The sequence below is a fragment of the Anomaloglossus baeobatrachus genome, chromosome 5, assembly GCF_048569485.1.
Source record: "Anomaloglossus baeobatrachus isolate aAnoBae1 chromosome 5, aAnoBae1.hap1, whole genome shotgun sequence".
NCBI classification, from domain to species: Eukaryota; Metazoa; Chordata; class Amphibia; order Anura; family Aromobatidae; genus Anomaloglossus; species Anomaloglossus baeobatrachus.
Window position 1 is genome coordinate 534,100,884 of NC_134357.1, and position 22,533 is coordinate 534,123,416.

The 22,533-nt window shown below is 46.9% G+C and overlaps 1 protein-coding gene across 2 annotated transcripts in view; it reads left to right on the top strand.

Moving 5' to 3' along the window:
* Positions 1–1,018: 1,018 nt before the first annotated feature.
* LOC142312143 (uncharacterized) overlaps positions 1,019–22,533 on the top strand; it is a 29,378-nt gene continuing 7,863 nt past the window's right edge. The window contains exons 1-2 of one of the 2 annotated variants that reach the window (XM_075351040.1): positions 1,019–1,067; positions 1,288–1,355. The gene's annotated coding sequence lies outside the window, so the exon portion shown is untranslated. The remainder of the gene's footprint in view (positions 1,068–1,287; positions 1,356–22,533) is intronic. The other variant, XM_075351041.1, reaches the window with a different exon arrangement.

Below are 22,533 nucleotides of genomic sequence, written 5' to 3' on the forward strand. Positions count from 1 at the left end.
CACGCGGCTCTGCTCCGTATACCTCGTACACACGCGGCTCTGCTCCGTACACCTCGTACACACACGGCTCCGCTCTGTACACCTCGTACACACACGGCTCTGCTCCGTACACCTCGTACACATGTAGTGGGTGGGCCTACCCCCTACTAGTTTAGCATAGTTTACCCGGCATTGTGATTATTAAAAGTGTTGATTTTTATTATTGTATGTGTTGTGTTAGGGCACCCCCTAGTGGTCGGGTGGGACGGCTGTTGCCACCGGGGAAGGAGGAGTCGGCCGGATATCTAGGGAAGGGCTGTGTGTGTGGGGAAGAAGGATCCGGGACAGCAGACAGTGAACATCTGCAGCGGCAAGTGTGAGTGTGTGAGCGGAACACCGGGGGACACCGGAGTAAAGGAGGTGGACGCAACCTCAGGGTCTATTCCGCTGGTGTGGGTCCAGTGTGTGCTTGACCGGAGAGTGGGAGCCCGGAGAAGAGGAGTATCTAGGGCATATCCCCACCAGAGGGCGCGTTTGGGCAGGTTGTCCCCAGCTCCACCAATATTGCCGGAATCTGCTGACCGGAGTGTTATTTTCTGTGTGAATAAATGTCAGTTTTTATGCATCTCAACTTTTGCCTGAAGACTCTTTATGCATCGGCCGGAGAGAGAGACGTCACACCCTGCACATTCAAGTCAGTCCCAGAAGTTGAAGAAGTGGTGGAACCGGGGGTCTGCCTCAGAACCAGTGCCACGACTACACAGCCAGAGGTGCCCCTGGGCCATCACTTCACACACACGGCTCTTCTCCATACACCTCGTACACACGCGGCTCTGCTCAGTACACGTCGTACACACGCGGCTCCTCTCCGTATACACACGGCTCTGCTCCATCCACACTGTAAACCCCTCCTGACCCCACACATAACCTTCCCCTCATCCAGCACCATGACACCCAGCACAGCAGAGTCCTGCACACACTGAGGAGCTGATCATGTGACCCCTGACTCCTCCCCTCCATGTGACATCATCACAGGTCCTGGAAGCACAGAGCAGCCATATATCTAGTGTGCGGCTCTGCAGGAGGAGGTGAGTGGAGATTCCCCATTACTGGGGCAGGGGGCTTTAACCCCTTCAGCTCTGGGACTATTTTGGTGTGGGGGTTTTTATGCCTCTATCAGAATGATCCGGCTATATTTATTTAAACAGTTCCCTCCCCCTCACTGTTTTGGCCGGAGCTGCTTCTCATTGGTGCGGTGGTGATATTAGATGATATTGATCATGTTGCTTCTCACAACTGCTTTTCCAGGTTTGCGTCAGTCTGGAGCGCTGTCAACTCTTTGCGATGATAAGTTTTGTAAAGAACGGCTCACAGCAGTAAGTTCTGAACACATGTATATTACACTGCGGCTCTCCTCACAGTGGGAGATTCATCACTGCTCACGTAACATCGATCTCAAGCAGTGGGTGGTCTGCCGTATTGATCAGACACACTGGGACTAATCTATACATCACATAGGAGACACCGAGACTGCTGTATATTCATCACATAGGAGACACCGAGACTGCTGTATATACATCACATAGGAGACACCGGGACTGATCTATACATCACATAGGAGACACCGAGACTGCTGTATATACATCACATAGGAGACACCGAGACTGCTGTATATACATCACATAGGAGACACCGAGACTGCTGTACTGTATATACATCACATAGGAGACACCAGGACTGATTTATACATCACATAGGAGACACCGAGACTGCTGTACTGTATATACATCACATAGGAGACACCGAGACTGCTGTACTGTATATACATCACATAGGAGACACCGAGACTGCTGTATTTACATCACATAGGAGACACCGAGACTGCTGTATGTATCACATAGGAGACACCAAGACTGCTGTATATACGTCACATACTGTGTTTCTCAGAAAATAAGACAGTGTCTTATGTTATATTATTTTTTATTCGAAAGATGATCTAGGGCTTATTTTCAGGAGATGTATTATTTTATTTTTCTTTTATCTACTATCTATTTATCTATCTATCCACACATACAGCACATATACACCAGCCTGTCTCCTCTTCAGCTTTAGACTCCTGCAGTTAAGTGACCCTTGGTTACAACACAGTCACATGAAGTGATGTCACAAAGGTTCTTAAGCAGTCTTACCATATCAGGATATAAACAGTGGGGCCCCTAGGACAATATGGGCCCTGTAAAATTGACCAGTCTGCTCTCTCTTCTCTGTAATGCCAGTCCTGCATACCAGCCTGTTTCCTCTTCAGTTCTTTTAGACTCCTGCAAATAAGAAACCTTTGGTCACAAGACTGTGAAGTCACCAAAGCTCCTTAAACAATCTTAATTGTGGAATACAAATGCTGGGGTGCCTAAGAGAGTGGGACCCTGAGAAATTGCGCAGTTTGACTTTCCCTAACACTGACCCTGACTATAACTGGGTTTTATTTATTTAGTAGGTTTAATGTTTCAAGTATACTTCAAAAATAGTGGAAAATTATGCTAGGGCTTATTTTGGGATTAGGTCCTATTTTCGGGGTAAACACAGTAGGAAACTCTGACACTGTTTTATACACTCACGAGCAAAAGGATAACAATGTTTTGAACTTTTGACTTTCAGGCTCCATATCTCACCATCCAATACATCTTTGAGCGTAAGGCTACCTTCGTTTTATACACAATTAGCTTGGCTATCTCCTGCATACATTTGACTTGCAACTATTTAACATGTAATTAGTTATGCAGATTCTAGCATTGTTACTGTTTTGCTCCTGGTGTTTGAAAAAAAATGTTTCTTCCCGTATACTATAAATTAAAACCTTTTGTCACATTCCTTAATACCTCAGTGTTTTATTAGGTTGGTTCCAAAGGGAGCCCTCTGACAAGATGTCTGCGCCATGCCCTGATGGTACTTGTAGTACTACACCGACGCCGCCGTCCGCCGCTTCCTGATCTTGTTGCCGCTGTAAGTACTGCCCCTGCGCGCTCCAGATATGCCACCCTGCCCCAGCTGCCAGCCGATCTGCCCCCCCAGTCCACCCGCCGATCTGACACTTCCCCCCCATCCTCCCCCCCCGCCCGCCGATCTGCCCCCCTGCATTCGATGCGATTCCTCACCCTGAATTCTGCTGGCGACCGGGTCTCCAATCAGCGTGCAGGGGGGCAGTCTGACCTGATTGTGACTGCCCTCTCCAGGCTCCCCCTGGGGAGCCCTCCCTCAACATGTCTGCTCTGTTCCTTGATGGTACTTGTAGTATTATACCACCGCCGATCGACGCTTCCTGATCTTGCTGGCACTGTAAGTATTGCCCCTGCTGCCCGCCGATCTGCCCCTGCTGCCCGCCGATCTGCCCCAGACGCCTGCCGATCTGCCCCAGACGCCTGCCGATCTGCCCCCCTGCGTTCTCTTCTCCTGCGGTCGGTGCGATTACTCACCCCGGCTTCTGCTGTCCACCTCCGACGTCCCCTGCCTGCTGCCACCTGGTCGTCCGAGGTCTTCTGCGTACGACATCCGTTGGCATCTGCCTCCATTGCTGGGGCCTTTCTGGGTCTTTGCAGGGCTGTCTTCTTACTGCCTGCTCCTGTAATAAGCCGTCCATCTTTCTGCCTGCTATAACTCCTGTAGTTCCTCTGTTCAGTGACCCTCCTTCAAATACTCTGGTCCTGTGAGTATAATTTTTTTTTTTCCGTTTTCCTACGTTGCTTTTTCCACCCCATCCGTCCGTATGTCCTGCAGCCTCCAATCTGTGATCGATCAGATCGCCATACACATATACATACACACACATATACATACACATACATACACAGTACATATACAGTACATACACACATAGATATCCACACATATACATACACATATACATACTTACACATATACATACACACACAGTTTTGTTTTTTTACACGCCCCACACACCGTACACAATGTCCCACAGATAGGTTCCTTGGGGGGAGTCATATGTGTGGCATTTCCACTGTTTTGACACCAGGGGCTCTTCAAATGCAACATGGCGTCCGCTAACTATTCCAGGCAGTTTTGGGTTTGAAAATTCAAATGGTGCTCTCGAGCCCTGCTGTGCACCCAAACGGTGGTTTCCCCCCACATATGGGGTATCAGCGTACTCAGGAGAAATTTCCCAACACATTTTGAGGTTCATTTTATCCTGTTGCCCTTGTGAAAATGAAAACAATAGAGACTAAGAACAATTTTGCGGTAAAAATGTATTTTTCATTTTCACGGCACAACATTATAAAATTCACTGAAGCACCTGGGGGTTCAAAGTGCTCAGTACGCATCTATATAGGTTCCTTGAGGGATCTAGTTTCCAAATTGGGGTTACTTGTGAGAGGTTTCCACTGTTTAGGCACTTCAAGGGGTCTCCAAACTCGATATAGCATCCGCTAATGATTCCAGCTAATTTTGCTTTCAAAAATTCAAATGGCGCTCCTTCCCTTCTGAGCCCCGCCACACGCCTAAAAAATTGATTTCCACCACATAGGAGGTATCTGCGTACTCAGGAGAAATTGCTCAATACATTTTATGGTGTATTTTTTCCTGATACCCTTGTGAAAAAAAAAAAGCTGCCTGGTTGAAGCAACCGTTTTGTGGTAAAAAAAAAAAATTCATTTTCACAGCTGAACGTTCTAAACGTTTGTGAAGCCCCCAGGGGTTCAAAGTGCTCACTGAACATCTAGATAAATTCCATGAGAGGTCTAGTTTCCAAAAAACCTCCTGGATATAATTTTGAGTAGAATGAAGGGTGCAATTTTTAGAATGGGGTCACTTTTGTGTATTTTCTGTCACCTAGGGCTCTCAAAGTCACTTCAAATGTGATGTGGTCCCTAAAAAAATGTTATTTGTAAATTATGTTGGAAAAATTAGAAATTGCTGATAACTTCCTAACGAAAAAAAAAATTGTTTCTAAAATTGCGTTAGTGTAAAGTAGACATGTGGAAATGTTATTTAGTAACTATTTTGTGTGACATATCTCTCAAATTTAAGGGCATAAAATTTCAAATTTTGAAAATTGCGCAATTTTCAAAATTTTCGATATTTTCAAAAATAAACGCAAAAAAATCAGCCTAAATTAATCATATACTAGATAGTTGCAAATCAAATTTATATATGAGATACCGAAGATGATTGTCTATAAAGGGAGGGTAGGCTCACACTTAAAGCTACAGTAGATGGTGAGATATGGAGCCTGAAACTCAAAGGTTCAAAACATTGTTACCCTTTTGCATGTCAGTGTACATCACATAGGAGGCTCCAACACTCTTGGATACATCACATAGGAGAGACTAGACTACTGTATATAAATTACATAGGAGACACTGAGACTGCTGTATATACATCACACAGGGGACACCATGACTGCTGTATATACAGCACATAAGAGATAACAAGACTGCAGTATATACATCACATAGATTATAGACAGCTGTTTATACATCACATAGGAGAAACCGGGACTGCTGTATAACAGCACATAGGAAAAAACGAGACTGCTGTATATACATCACATAGGAGGCACAGAAACTGCTGTATATACATCACATCACCATATTCATCACCGCTATATATATATATATATATATATATATATATATAAAACATAGGAGACACCAAAACTGCTGTATACTTTATATATGATACACTGAGACGGCTGGGTACATCACGAAGGAGACACCGAGACTGTTGTTTATATCATATAGGAGACACCACAATGACTGTATATACATCACATAGGGTACTCTGATACTAATGTGATGTATATGCATCATATAGGAGACATCGAGACTGCTATATATGCATCACATACCAGACACACTACATGCATAACATAGAAGTCACTTCCACTGCTGCATACATCACATCAGAGACACTTTTGCTGCTTCATACATTATGAGGCGAGATTGTGACTCTGCTGTATATATCAATGACAGCTGCCTTCATCATAGAAGAAGGACTGGAGTTCAGAGGGCGCTTTCTCTGCTCACAAAGAACAGTGCCAGAATCATGGCACATTCCAGAGGTGTTGAGTAGTGTACGCTGCATGTGTTTGAGCACAGTCAAATGAAAAATGAGCTGATGGTTTTAAAAACAGGGAGAAAGTACCCAAGACCCAAAGGTTCCCCACCCCTGCTTTAGATGTATGAGAGGCTGTAATCTGCGTTATGAGCTATATATTGTAATGGAGATATTCTGGGGACATATTGTTCCAGAAGTATACTTAATTCGTAAGTGTCTTCAGATGTATTTCAGCTTGATTTTCACTTTGTTGTTGTCTTTATAATGATACCATTCTAGGATACCAATGTAAGGTCCTTGGTTTTCACAACGATATACAGTATATTGAAATGTGAGCTAAACCAAAGAAAATGGGCCACCACACCTGTTGGTATAAGTGCAATGTGGAGATGCACATTCACGTTGTGGCCATTAACAGACAAAACCTAGGATAAAAACAAAATGAGCAAGTACTCTGCAGTAAGTAATAAATACATATTGATAGTACATGTACAGTTAGGTCCAGAAATATTTGGACAGTGACACAAGTTTTGTTATTTTAGCTGTTTACAAAAACATGTTCAGAAATACAACTATATATATAATATGGGCTGAAAGTGCACACTCCCAGCTGCAATATGAGAGTTTTCACATCCAAATCGGAGAAAGGGTTTAGGAATCATAGCTCTGTAATGCATAGCCTCCTCTTTTTCAAGGGACCAAAAGTAATTGGACAAGGGACTCTAAGGGCTGAAATTAACTCTGAAGGCGTCTCCCTCGTTAACCTGTAATCAATGAAGTAGTTAAAAGGTCTGGGGTTGATTACAGGTGTGTGGTTTTGCATTTGGAAGCTGTTGCTGTGACCAGACAACATGCGGTCTAAGGAACTCTCAATTGAGGTGAAGCAGAACATCCTGAGGCTGAAAAAAAAGAAAAAATCCATCAGAGAGATAGCAGACTGGTTGACTGGAATTGACTGGTGAGCTTGGGAACTCAAAAAGGCCTGGGCGTCCACGGATGACAACAGTGGTGGATGATTGCCGCATACTTTCTTTGGTGAAGAAGAACCCGTTCACAACATCAACTAAAGTCCAGAACACTCTCAGTGAAGTAGGTGTATCTGTCTCTAAGTCAACAGTAAAGAGAAGACTCCATGAAAGTAAATACAAAGGGTTCACATCTAGATGCAAACCATTCATCAATTCCAAAAAAAGACAGGCCAGAGTTAAATTTGCTAAAAAAAACACCTCATGAAGCCAGCTCAGTTCTGGAAAAGTATTCTATGGACAGATGAGACAAAGATCAACCTGTACCAGAATGATGGGAAGAAAAAAGTTTGGAGAAGAAAGGGAACGGCACATGATCCAAGGCACACCACATCCTCTGTAAAACATGGTGGAGGCAACGTGATGGCATGGGCATGCATGGCTTTCAATGGCACTGGGTCACTTGTGTTTCTTGATGACATAACAGCAGACAAGAGTAGCCGAATGAATTCTGAAGTGTACCGGGATATACTTTCAGCCCAGATTCAGCCAAATGCCGCAAAGTTGATCGGACGGCGCTTCATAGTACAGATGGACAATGACCCCAAGCATACAGCCAAAGCTACCCAGGAGTTCATGAGTGCAAAAAAGTGGAACATTCTGCAATGGCCAAGTCAATCACCAGATCTTAACCCAATTGAGCATGCATTTCATTTGCTCAAATCCAGACTTAAGACGGAAAGACCCACAAACAAGCAAGACCTGAAGGCTGCGGTTGTAAAGGCCTGGCAAAGCATTAAGAAGGAGGAAACCCAGCGTTTGGTGATGTCCATGGGTTCCAGACTTAAGGCAGTGATTGCCTCCAAAGGATTCGCAACAAAATATTGAGAATAAAAATATTTTTTTGGGGGTTTGATTTATTTGTCCAATTACTTTTGACCTCCTAAAATGTGGAGTGTTTGTAAAGAAATATGTACAATTCCTACAATTTCTATCAGATATTTTTGTTCAAACCTTCAAATTAAACGTTACAATCTGCACTTGAATTCTGTTGTAGAGGTTTCATTTCAAATCCAATGTGGTGGCATGCAGAGCCCAACTCGCGAAAATTGTGTCACTGTCCAAATATTTCTGGACCTAACTGTAGATAACATAAGGTACTTAGTTGACAATATTTTGATCAAAAGAGTGTGAAACCCATCCCATCATGGCAAGGTGTATCCATATTCCCACCATCCTGGATTCAGGAGGACTATTTCAGCATATCAGGGCTCTGTCTTGCCTTCCACTCAGCTCTCTTTGTGGCCCCCGTAGCTCCTCCTTCTCAGGAGCTGCATCTCTAGTACATAAATTAAATAAAAAATTCCCAACTTATCTTGTGAGCTGATATCCCAGAGAATCAAACTCACGACATCCAAGTTTTTAGACAGTAGCTCTAGCTATGAGCCCACAATGATGAAGATTATTATTTATTTATTATTATAGCACCATCAATTCCATGGCGCTTCACATGTGAAAGGGTTGTACATAGTAGGGACAAGTACAATAATCATAAACAATACAAGACACAGACCGGTACAGGAGGATAGAGGTCCCTGTCCGCGATGGCTCACAGTCTACAAGGGATGGGTGAGGATACAGTAGGTTAGTGTAGAGCTGATTGTGCGGTGCTGTATCAGACTGAGGGTTACGGCAGGTTGTAGGCTTGTCGGAAGAGGTGGGTCTTTAGGTTCCTTTTGAAGCTTGTCAAGGTAGGCGAGAGTCTGATGTGTTGAGGCAGAGCATTCCAGAGTATGGGGGAGGCACGGGAGAAATTTTGGATGCGATGGTGGGAAGAGGAGATGAGAGGGGAATAGAGAAGGAGATCTTGTGAGGATCGAAGGTTACGTGCAGGTATGTACCGGGAGACTAGGTCACAGATTTAGGGAGGAGACAGGTTGTGGATAGCTTTGTATGTCATGGTTAGTGTTTTGAACTGGAGTCGTTGGGCAATGGGAAGCCAGTGAAGGGATTGGCAGAGAGGAGAGGTCGGGGAGTAATGGGGGGACAGGTGGATTAGCCGGGCAGCATAGTTTAGAATTGATTGTAGGGGTGCAAGACTATTAGAAGGGAGGCCACAGAGCAGGAGGTTGCAATAATCCTGGCGGGAGATAATAAGGGCATGTACTAGGGTTTTTGCAGCTTCTTGGGAAAGGAATGTACGGATCCGGGAAATATTTTTGAGTTGGAGGCGGCAGGAGGTGAAGAGGGCTTGGATGTGTGGCTTGAAAGAGAGATCAGAGTCTAGAATTAGTCCCAGGCAGCGAGCACGTGGCACTGGGGAAAGTGAGCAGCCATTGACATTGATGGATATGTCAGGTGGGGGGGGTTGAGTGAGGAGGAGGAAAGACAATTAATTCTTTTTTGTCCATGTTCAGTTTTAGAAATCGAGCACAGAAAAAGGATGAAATAGCAGACAGACATTGTGGGATTCTGGTTAGTAGGGAGGTGATGTCAGGTCCAGAGAGGTAGATCTGCGTATCATCAGCATAGAGATGATACTGAAAGCCGTGGGACTCTATGAGCTGTCCCAGGCCGAAGGTGTAAATGGAGAACAGCAGGGGTCCAAGAACTGAACCTTGGGGACCCCGACAGATAGGGGGCGAGATGAGGAAGTGGTGTGAGAGTGGGAGACGTTGAAAGTTCGATTGGTTAAGTATGAGGAGATCTAAGATAGCGCCAAGTCTGTGATGCCCAGAGACGAGAGAATTTGCAGTAGAAGGGAGTAGTCTACTGTGTCAAAGGCAGAGGACAGGTCCAGGAGGAGGAGGACAGAGTAGTGTCACTTGGCTTTTGCAGTTAGTAGGTCGTTAGTGACTTTGGTCAGGGCAGTTTCAGTGGAATGATGGGGTCGGAAGCCAGATTGTAAGCGGTCAAAGAGAGAGCAGGAAGAGAGGTGTGAGGACAGTTCAAGATGGACATGCTGTTCCAGTAGTTTTGAGGCATAGGGCAGAATTAATATGGACCGATAGTTTGACACAGAGGAAGGGTCAATGGAGGGCTTTTTGAGAATGGGTGTAATGGAGGCATGTTTAAAGCATGAAGGGAATACACCAGTTGTTAGTGATAGGTTGAAGAGATGGGTTAGGGTCAGGAGGAAGACTGTGGTGAGATTGGGGATGAGGTGGGATGGGAGTGGATCAAGCAGGCAGGTTGTGAGATGTGATCTTGAGAGTAGAGTGGAAAGATGATCTGTCATGGTGGAGAAGCTGGATTTGTATGAAGAAGACTGAGTAGTTGTGAGGAGTGGCTGTGGTGATTGTGGGCCAAAGCTTGCTCTGATGTTGTCAATCTTCTGCTTGAAGAAAGAGGCAAAGTCTTCAGCTGAGATTAGAGGAGATGGAGGTGGTGCCGGGGGACGGAGGAGAGAGTTGAAAGTGTTGAATAGCTGTGTAGGGTTGAGGGATTAGAAGTAGGTTTTGTTTTGCAGCAGTGAGTGCAGACTTGAAAGTGGTGAGAGCCTGTTTGTATGTAACGAAGTGCTCAGTGGAATGAGACCTCTTCCATCTGCGCTCAGCAATTCTGTAAGCCTGTCTCAATTCTTTAGTCTGACTCGTGTGCCAGGGTTGCCTGTTGACTGTGCGGGTTTTGGTGTGTGTGAAGGGGGCAGCTGATTCGAGAGCTGCAGAGATGGTGGTGTTGTGTAAAGTGGCAGCAGCATCTGCATCGTGTAAAGAAGCAATGTCTACAAGAGGGAAAAGAGACTGAGAAAGTGAGTGTAAGTCAAGGTGATTGAGATTTCTGCAGGGGTGTGAAAGTTTGTGGAGGGGGGGTTGTGTACTTGGAGAAGAGAGGGAAGAGAATGTGAGTAGGTTGTGGTCAGACAGGGGGAGAGGCAAGTTAAAAGAGGGTAGATAGGGAACAGAGGTGAGTGAAGATGAGGTCCAGTGTTTGGCCATCTTTGTGAGTAGCTGCAGAGGACTATTGAGTGAGGCCGAAGGAGGAAGCGAGTGTTAGACGTTTACAGACAGATGAGTGAGAAGTGTCAATGGGGATGTTAAAGTCACCCATGATGATGGTGGGGATGTCGGTGGAAAGTAAATTTAGTAGCCAGGTGGTGAAATGGTCAAAAAAGGCAGTTGCTGGCCCTGGAGGGCGGTAAATGATAGCCAGATGGAGGTTGGAAGGGAAGTAGATGCGTACGGAGTGCACCTCAAAAGAGGGGAGAGTAACCGAGGGTGGAAGTGGAATTGGTCAAGATAGAAAAATATGGTTGTTTTGTAGCAGCATTACAGACAGTGAATCCACAGTTTGATTTATCTATAAGTGGTAGTGTATTTCTTTATGCCTGTATTCTAAAGATGAAGAATAAGTCAGATTTTTTTTGTTCCTATCAAACTACTAAAAATAATAAACAAATAAAAATTTTTGAGTCTCCCCAGGTATGAACCCACAACCCAGAACATTGCAGGCAACAGGTAAAGCTGTGTGCCATAGGCTTTGCTGACATCACCATGAGCATTTTGTATACTCGATCTGCATTGGAGGTACTGACTCCACATACAGATTATACTGGTACATAGCGATACATTTGTACATATCAGCGTATTTCTATGTCCCTGTTTTCTAGGGAGAAAATAAGAGATTTTTTTTGTTCGTAAAATAAAAAAAAAATGAACATCACAAATCAGCAAAGATGTATTTGGTCCTTCTGTAATCGTAGTGAGCCACCTTTTACAATTATCAATTAATTTTTTCTTCAGCGCTCTATTGGGAGACCCAGACGATTGGGGTATAGCTACTGCCTCCGGAGGCCACACAAAGCACTACACTAAAAAGTGCAAGGCCCCTCCCCTTCTGGCTATACCCCCCCGTGGTATCACGGGTTCTCCAGTTTTCAAGCTTTGTGCGAAGGAGGTCAGACATCCATGCATAGCTCCACAGATTTTAGTCAGCAGTAGCTGCTGACTATTTCGGATGGAAGAAAAGAGGGCCCATATAGGGCCCCCAGCATGCTCCCTTCTCACCCGTTGATGGTGTTGTAAGGTTGAGGTACCTATTGCTGGTACGGAGGCTGGAGCCCACATGCTGCTTTCCTTCCACATCCCCCTGGGGGGCTCTGAGGAAGTGGGATCCTGCCGGCCTCAAAGCTCTGACGCCGGGCTCCATCCACAGACCCATTTGAACCTGCTGGATACGGAGCTGGAGTACCGTTCAGGGACATGGCCCTGCACCATTACAGGTACTCTGTGTCCCCGTACACACAGGCACAGCACACTCCAGACTTGCTGGGTGTGCTAGTGCGCCGGGGACAGTAAAGGGTTACAGTCACTGCAGCTTTGCTGAGTGACTTTGTGTATTGGGAACTACCGCGCCGGACGCTCCGGGAGCGGCGGCGCGGCTGGGACTTGTAGTTCGCCGGGGACTGGGCGCCGACCGCGCTTTTACGGCGGCGGCGCTTATAAATCCAGTCCCCGGCTTCTGCGGCCTAGTGCCGCTTCGTTCCCGCCCCCTCCCTGTCACTCAGGGAAGGGGACAGACGCTGAGCAATCAGCAGCGCCGAGGGCTGGAGCCTTATTTACATGCTCCAGCCCTCTCACTGCACACTGTCGGACGCCGGATTCCCGCTCTGACTTGGGGCACGCCCACGGCCCGCCCCTCCTCACACGAGCTGGGGAAGACGCCGGCAGCCATTACTGCAGTCCGAGCTCGGACTTTCGGCAACCAGGCAGGACGGTGGCGACCATACACCCGCTTATAGGCGGGCGGTAAGCGGCACACATAGTGCTGACCCCAATATATACTGCAGTGTGTACATGTGTATTTTAACTGCATAGGTCGCTATATGCCCGCTTGGAGAGCGACACATCAGCAGCAGGAAAGCAGGTGTCCTAAGGCACAGGCTTTCTAGGCTGCTTGTATTGCACGTACTGAAGTGTTCATTTGTGTTTATGCTTGTATGCTATACACTGCACTGTACAGTCGCTAGTCTTAGCTATATTCTCCTGGAATGGCTAGACTACAGCAGCAGAAAACCAAGGGTGCTGGGGCACAGGTTTTTTTCTATGCTGCTTGTATTGCATGGGCTGCAGTGTGCATTTGTACTTGTGCTTGTATGCTATACATTGCACTGTATGGTCACTCTTCTGGGCTATATTCCCCTAGATGACTAGTCTACAGCAGCAGAAGAGCAGAGGTGCCAGGGCACAGGCTTCTATGCTGCTTGTATTGCTTGTGCTGCAGTGTTCATTTGTACTTTATGCTTGTATGCTATACATTGCACTGTACGGTCACCAATCTTGGCTATATACTTCTAGATGGCTAGTCGGCAGCGGCAAAAAAGCAACACAGATTTTCAGTGCTGTTTTTACTACATGGGATGCTGTTCATGACACCGTCCCATTGTGTGCATGCTCCCCTGTAGCACTTCGTCTGCCGGGGTCTCTAGCACTTCGTCTGCCGGGGTCTCTACTAGTCGTGGCCAAAGAAACCACCTGTCATCCCTGTCCAAGGACAGGGACGGAGTTGCAGTTTCGACAGATATATTGTCATAAGATAGAGACTTGCAGTCCAGACAGGCCATGGGCAATCTTCCTGACCAACCTCATTTGGAACGGGGGGGTCCCAGGAGGACTCTCTGTATGATAAGGCAGCTCTCCAGGACTTTGATCCTGACATCGCTATCAATCCGGATACACCGGATGGTAACGCCATACGGAATGATCCTATAGCGTCCATCAATGGAAGGTTGGATCTTTCTCCCTCAGCTCCCCCAGTGGAGGAGTCAGCTTCACAGCAGGAGAAGTCCCTTTTCAGTATCTCAAACGGATATTGAGTATTTTTCTGGCCACGCTGACTTCAGAGAAGCAGTCCAGAAACACCACGCTTACCAGATAAGCGTCTTCTCCAAACGTTTTTAAGATACACGTTATCCCTTTTCCCCTGACGTGGTCAAGCGCTGGACCCAGGGTCCAAAGGTGGATTCTCCAATCTCCAGGCTTGCGTCTAGAGCCATAGTTGCACTGGAGATGGGGCTTCACTTAAAGATGCCATTCACAGACAGATGGACTCTGGTTGAAATCTGTCTAGGAGGCTATCGGCGTGTCGGTTGCTCCGGCATTCACAGCCGTATAGGCAACCTAACCTTTTCAGCTGTTCTTGCGCAGCTGGCCTTGAGCACATGTACATCTGTACCGCAGAGGCGTCCGTAACTCCGCAATGTCTGCACTGCGACTTACCCTATTAATGCTGTCCTAAAAGTACAGTCGAGGTTTCGGTCCTTCCCAAGCTCGGGCAGGTCCCAATTGTCCTCGTGCAAAAGGGCTACAAAACCTCAGACGGGCTCAGATTCCGGCCGGGCTCAATCACGCACAAGGAAGGCAGCCGGAGGAACCGCTACCAAGGCGGTCTCCTCATGACTCTCAGCTCTCTCTCTCTCTCCGCATCCGCGGTTGATGGCAGACTCCCCCGCCTTTGGCGACATTTAGCTGCCACAGGTCACAGACCGGTGGGTGACGGACATTGTGCTCACGTGCACAGGACAGTGTTCTGTTCTCGTCCTCCGACTCCATTCTTCAGAACGGCCCCACCTCCCCACCGAGCAGATGCCCTGCTGCAGGCGGTGGACGCTCTAAGAGCAGAAGGAGTGGTGATCCCTGTCCCCCCTCAGGAACGAGGGCGAGGGTTTGTACTCCAATCTCTTTGTGGCTCCAAAAAAGGACGGCTCCTTCCGTCCTGTTCTGGACCTAAAACTGCTCAATAAGCATGCGAACGCCAGGCGGTTCCGGATGGAATCCCTCCGATCCGTCATTACCTCAATGTCTCGAGGAGACTTCCTTGCCTCAACAGACATCAAAGATGCCTATCTCCACGTGCCAATTGCTACGGAGCACCAACGTTTTCTACGTTTTGTGATAGGAGACGACCATCTTCAGTTCGTAGCTCTGCCATTCGGTCTGGCGACAGCCCCGCGGGTGTTCACCAAGGTCATGGCAGCAGTGGTAGCAGTCTTGCACTCTCAGGGACACCCGGTGATCCCTTACTTGGACGATCTACTCGTCAAAGCACCCTCCCTCGAGGCATGACAACGCAGCCTGAATGTTACGCTGGAGACTCTCCAGACTTTCGGGTGGATCATCAATTTGGCAAGGTCAAATCGGTCACCGACTCAATCACTAACGTATCTCGGCATGGAGTTCACACTCTATCAGCGATAGTGAAGCTTCCGCTGAACAAGCAGCGTTCACTGCAAACAGAGGTGCAGTCTCTCCTTCAAGGCCAGTCGCACCCCTTAAGGCGCCTCATGCACTTCCTAGGGAAGATGGTGGCAGCCATGGAGGCAGTTCCCTTTGCGCAGTTTCATCTGCGCCAACTGCAAGGGGACATTCTCCGCCAATGGGACGGGCAGTCAACCTCCCTGGACAGGAAAGTCTCCCTTTCCCAGACGGCCAAGGACTCTCTGCAATGGTGGCTTATTCCCACCTCATTGTCACAGTGAAGATCCTTCCTACCCCCATCCTGGGCAGTGGTCACGACAGATACGAGTCTGTCAGGGTGGGGAGCAGTTTGTCTCCGCCACAGGGCTCAGGGGACGTGGACTCAGCAGGAGTCCACCCTTCAGATCAATGTTCTGGAAATCGGGGCAGGGTATCTTACCCTACTAGCTTTCCAGCAGTGGCTAGAAAGAGAGCAGATCCGAATCCAGTCGGACAACTCCACAGCGGTGGCATACATCAACCACCAAGGAGGGACGCGCAGTCGGCAAGCCTTCCAGGAAGTCCGGCGAATCCTCATGTGGGTGGAGGACACAGCATCCACCATATCCGCAGTTCACATCCCGGGCGTAGAAAACTGGGAAGCAGACTTCCTCAGTCGCCAGGGTATGGACGCAGGGGAATGGTCCCTTCACCCGGACGTGTTTCAGGAAATCTGTCGCCGCTGGGGGGTGCCGGACGTCGACCTAATGGCGTCTCGGCACAACAACAAGGTCCCGGCATTTATGGCACGATCGCGCGATCACAGAGCTCTGGCGGCAGACGCCTTAGTGCAAGATTGGTCGCAGTTCCGGCTCACATATGTGTTTCCACCTCTGGCACTCTTGCCCAGAGTACTGCGCAAAAAATCAGATCCGATTGCAGCCGCGTCATACTCGTCGCCCCAGACTGGCCGAGGAGATCGTGGTACCCGGATCTGTGGCATCTCACGGTCGGCCGACCGTGGTCACTACCAGGCTGGCCAGACTTACTGTCCCAAGGGCCGTTTTTCCATCGGAATTCTGCGGCCCTGAACCTGACTGTGTGGCCATTGAGTCCTGGATCCTAGCGTCTTCAGGATTATCCCAAGGGGTCGTTGCCACCATGAAACAGGCTAGGAAGTCCACCTCTGCTAAGATCTACCACAGAACGTGGAAGATTTTCTTAACCTGGTGCTCGGCTCAGGGAGTGTCTCCCTGGCCATTTGCATTGCCTACTTTTCTTTCCTTCCTGCAATCGGGGTTAGAAAAGGGCTTGTCGCTCGGCTTCCTTAAGGGGGAAGTCTCGGCACTATCCGTGTTTTTTCAGAAGCGTCTAGCACGTCTTTCTAAGGTGCGCACGTTCCTACAGGGGGTCTGTCATATCGTACCCCCGTACAAGCGGCCGTTAGATCCATGGGATCTCAACAGGGTATTAGTTGCTCTCCAGAAGCCGCCTTTCGAGCCTCTGAAGGAAGTTTCCTTTCTCGCCTGTCACAGAAGGTGGCGTTTCTCGTTGCGATCACATCGCTTCGGCGAGTGTCTGAGCTGGCAGCTCTGTCATCCAAGGCTCCCTTCCTGGTGTTCCACCAGGACAAGGTAGTGCTGCGCCCCATTCCGGAGTTTCTCCCTAAGGTCGTATCCTCATTTCATCTTAATCAGGATATATCCTTGCCTTCCTTTTGTCCTCATCCGGTTCACCGGTATGAAAAGGACTTACGTTTGTTAGATCTGGTGAGAGCACTCAGACTCTACATTTCCCGCACGGCGCCCATGCGCCGTTCCGATGCACTTTTTGTCCTTGTCGCTGGTCCGCGCAAGGGGTTGCAGGCTTCTAAAGCCACCCTGGCTCGATGGATCAAAGAACCAATTCTAGAGGCCTACCGTTCTGCGGGGCTTCCGGTTCCTTCAGGGCTAAAAGCCCACTCAACCAGAGCCGTGGGTGCGTCCTGGGCATTACGACACCAGGCTTCGGCTCAACAAGTGTACCAGGCAGCTACCTGGTCCAGTCTGCACACTTTCACCAAGCATTATCAGGTGCATACCTATGCTTCGGCGGATGCCAGCTTAGGTAGAAGAGTCCTGCAGGCGGCAGTGACACCCCCGTAGGGGAGGGCTGTTTTGCAGCCCTAACATGAGGTATTTCTTTACCCACCCAGGGACAGCTTTTGGACGTCCCAATCGTCTGGGTCTCCCAATAGAGCGCTGAAGAAGAAGGGAATTTTGTTACTTACCGTAAATTCCTTTTCTTCTAGCTCTTATTGGGAGACCCAGCACCCGCCCTGTTGTCCTTCGGGATGTTTTTGTTGTTTGCGGGTACACATGTTGTTCATGTTGAACGGTTTTTCAGTTCTCCGATGTTACTCGGAGTTAATTTGTTTAAACCAGTTATTGGCTTTCCTCCTTCTTGCTTTGGCACTAAAACTGGAGAACCCGTGATACCACGGGGGGGTATAGCCAGAAGGGGAGGGGCCTTGCACTTTTTAGTGTAGTGCTTTGTGTGGCCTCCGGAGGCAGTAGCTATACCCCAATCGTCTGGGTCTCCCAATAAGAGCTAGAAGAAAAGGAATTTACGGTAAGTAACAAAATTCCCTTCTTTACGGTTATTGGTAAATGATGTAAAAAAATATTGTGATTTGTTTTTTTTTCCCCATTAAACCCATAAAAAGGTTATAAAAATGTAACACTGAGGCCGTGTTCACATGTAAATGATGGTTTTTTGTTTTTTTTTTTACTACTTTTGTTCTGTACGTTTTCTGCAGGTGCACCACACAACACATTAACAATCTTCTCTGATTATTGCGTGTTTGCTGCATTTCCTTTGTGTTTTTTCCCCTTATTTGATTCATTTTTGGTGCAAGTCTTAAGATACTTTTTCAATCAAATCATTTCTGTACTTTAAAAATCACATTAAAAACTTGGTTTCACATCTGCACCAAAAAGGCATCCATTAAGGGGCAAAAGGCATAAGAAATGCAGTAAAAGTGCACTAACCAGAGAAGATTTGTTATTGTGTAGTTTGGTGCAGACAGCTGGAGAAAACAAAAGACAATATTTATGCAACATGTGAACACGGCCTTACAGACACCAAAAAGCAACATGTTATATAGTGAAGCTTTTATATAAATGAGAATGTTCTTGCTCCTACGAATAATGAACAAAAAATAAATCCATAGGTCAAAACTAGAGATGATCAGGACGCACAGATGATGTCACACCAGCCCTGGATATTCAAAAGCCGCGCCAGGGACACCGGATATTAAAAAAAATTCTTGTGCCACCCAGCCAGTAGCACTGACTTCGATGCTGGACTGCAGTCCTGTGAATCAATCCACCCATGTCTAGTTCTAACCGTCCTGGATACAGCAGGACAGTCCTGGATTTAGGTCTTACCTTGAAGAATAAGGCTGCTTTCATATCTGCGTTTTTTTGCCTATAGGCAAAAAAACGCAAACCGCATATGACCGGATCCTGTGGATCGAATGTGCAACGTATGCATCCGCAATTATTATTTTACCCCCACTGCTTGGTGTTACCTTAACTGGCAATGGAAAATCCAGGGAAGCCATTTTTTATTTTTTAATTTTTTTTAGTTTTTTGGCCAAAAACTAAAAAAAATTACGTGGGCTTCGCCATATTTTTGTATGCTAGCCAGGTACAGGAGACAGGAACAGGCTGCCCCCAACCCCCAGCTGCCTATTTGTACCCGGCTGGGAACCAAAAATATAGGGAAGCCCTTTTTTTAATTATTTCATGAATTTCATGAAATAATTAAAAAAAAAAGACGTGGGCTTCACTCAATGTTTGTGTCCAGCCAGGTATAACTAGGCAGCTTGTGATTGGAATCCGCAGCGCACGGTGACCCAAGCTTTCTAGTCCCCCCCGCTGCGAATTGCAGTCCGCAGCCGCCCCAGAAAATGGCGCTTTCATAGAAGCACCATCTTCTGGCGCTGTATCCAACTCCCTCAGCGGCCCTGGTGCCGGGTGGTACGCTGGGTAATAAGGGGTTAATACCAGCTTTGTTTTACCTGCTGATATAAAGTCAGAGAGTCTTAATGTCAGGCCAAGTTTGACCTGGCCATTAAGAATCTCCAATAAAGGGTTAAAAAAAGACATCACACAGAGAAAAAATACTTTATTAGAAATAAATACACAGACACACTTGGTCTTCTGTCACCGATCTAGCTCTGCTGTATCACAAAACACGGGGGCTAACTACTTTCTGGGCATGCTCAGTACAGAAAACAGGATCCTGCCAGAAGCGGTGACTTCTGGTGGAGCAGGATCCGGCGCTCATTGAACTACATTGCAGGTACCACCGCAATATGAAGGATCCGGTGAGATGAAGTATTTTGACCGCGGTCAAAAATGCAACAAGTAACGTTTTTGAAACACTGTAAAATACCTCAAAACAACGGATCCAGTGTGTGCCGCATGTGACCACATATTGCCGCGAATCCATTGCAAATGCATTGAAATGACAACATATTTTGTAAAGGATCCGTTTTTGCGGCAAAAAAAATATTCATGCCGCATTTGAAAAAACGCTGATGTGAAAGCACCCTAAGCCGTTTGCTGAATGACCCTCACTGGCTCCACCCCCTGACATCTCCTTCTGCCAGGGTAGAAAGAAATGGCAAATAGAGTGTGGTCAAAATTTGTTGCAGCGACCTAGTCGTGCTGCATTAATTGCCTCGCTTTTTGTTCTTCAAAAGTTGGGATGTGTGGGTGTACCTAATCAAGATGGTCCCTAACTCGTTTACTTTATTTCACCATGTGCCAACAGACCTCGAAATAGATGAGGATGGAGCAGGACCCAGACCTCACTGTTTCACACCTGGCCATGGGAAGCTATATAGACAAGACGTACAGCCTAAAAAGGGGGAGGTACGCCCCTGTATGTACATAGCGCAGATAAGTAGAGCAAAACTGAAAAAAGTGGGCCGGCACACCTGTTAGATAAACAGACAGGGTGCTTATACTACTTACTGTAGATATGTTTTCATTTGTTTTTATCCTAGGGTTCAATATATTAAAATTAGAGATGAGCGGACTCGTGGAAGTTCAAGCTCTCCTGGTCCACCTGAACTTTTTTAAAGTTCGGATTTGGACCCTGACTTGATCTGAACTTCATCTGAAGCCACTGATTGGCAGTTCGGGTCTCCCCCACATGCAGCCAGCCATACACAGAACACTTCCAGCAGAGAGAGAGCGGTTTTTTTTTTTCCCATATTTTGTTTTTTTTGTTGTGGTGCATCTTACATCAGATCACACTGTTGTTACCCCCTGTGTGAGCCGTTCAGACATTGCAAGTGGCTCGCACTGGGCCGAGCACCGAGTGTACCTGAGCACAGCAATACTCGAGCAAGTTGCTTGCATTCATAAAGCACACAAACTTCTAACTTTGTTTTCTTGAAAAGTCTGAGTTTGTACCGAACACCAAACTTCAGGTTTGCTCATCTCTTATTAATATGTGTCTGTGGGGCAACAGAAGCCTTGCTCTCTCTGTTTGCCTCAGATAATATGAAAAATAATCAAAATTCGGCATCCTCAGTAGTTGATGCCTTTTAAAGGGGTGGTTCATGAACCTGCAATAGTAGCCACCTCTCTGTAAAACTGATAGGGAAGGCTTTTTTCTAAATACCTTGTTCAGCCAATTCTGCCTCTGAATGCCACTATTGCGGTCCAGTCATCCCCATAAAGTGACCCACCCCCCCCCCAGGATCCGTGACCTCTGAGATCCAATTATGTCAAGTCGAATTTCATTTGACCTGACATCATCAAGCCTTGCCCAGTCTTTCTGAATGACCTGGCTGGGTGCAAGGTTTCACTGCTCATCATAGCCCAGCATGTCGCGCACTGTCTCCTTCACTGTAGAACGCTGCAAGCAGGAGTGATGCTGGACTGTGATGAGCGGTGAAACTCCGCCCACAGCCCAGTCACTCAGGAAGACTGAGGCCAGGCTCGGTGATGTCGGGTCAACTGGAAGTTGACGTGACATCACGGATCTCAGAGGTCGCGGAGCCTGAGGGTCACTTCATAGGGATGAGTGGACCGCGATGGCACCACTCAGAGGCAGAATTGGCTGAACAAGGTATTTAGAAAAAGTCTTCCCTATCAGTTTTACAGAGATGCGGCCACTATTGCAGAGTAGTGAACCACCCCTTTAATGGTATCACTATACAGATTGGAACAAATATAAAATGATGAAGAGAGACCAGAGGAGTCTGGAAAGTGCCTAATTGTTACCATCTTTTCAGTAAGCTATTAAAAAGCATCAACTACTGATTACTCTCAGTTTTATCTACTGGATAGCACAGTACGAAGATATGTTTTTCTTGTAAAACAGTATGGGGGAGGCTCAATATTTCTTTCTGTCCCAGATAAATCAATGCTGTCTTTCAGTTACGTAATAAATAGCAGAGGACTTCATCAGGAATGGGGAATGATCTCTTTCTGTCTTGTATGTGTCTTATGCTTTTTCATTGTGTTTAGCCAAAGTTGTTGGTGCCAATCTTTTTTTGTAACATTTTAAAGGGAACCTGTCACCTAGAATATGCGTTCTGAGCTATCAGCAGACGCATGTGTGCCCTAATTACACCTCCCGACCCATCCCTGTGTTATAAAATTGTATAATATGAAATTATTAAAAAACGTTTTATTACCTTCATATTTCGTATGTAAATAGCAGGGAATGTGGTCACAGGGGCGGCGCCTTCCCCTATGGACGTCTGCATATTTCCGTGGTATCACGCCCCTGTGGGCGTGATACCATGGAGCGACGTCCCCATCGCTCATTCTATCCTGCGCGCATTGCAGCAGGCTTCGTTTCCGGGTGTTCAATCGCCGGCTTCAGCTTCTGAAACTGACAAGGAGAACCTGGAAGAGAAGCCTGCTGCAATGCTCGCAGGATAGAATGAGCGATGGGGACGTCGCTCAATGGTATTACGCCCACAGGGGCGTGATACCACGGAAAGTATGGAGACGTCCATAGGGCAAGGCGCCTCCCCTGTGACCACATCCCCTGCTATTTACATATGAAATATGAAGGTAATAAAACGTTTTTTATTACTTTCATATTATACAATTTTATAACACAGGGATGGGTCGGGAGGTGTAATTAGGGCACACATGCGTCTGTTGATAGCTCAGAACGCATATTCTAGGTGACAGGTTCCCTTTAACATCTGCTTTTTTTCTGCTATTTTTCATGTAATTAAAGGAAGCCTGAGTGGAAAATGACAAAAAACACCATAAACTCTAGAGTAAAATAAATAATTAAAATGTAGACAAAATTTTGTCATCAAATAA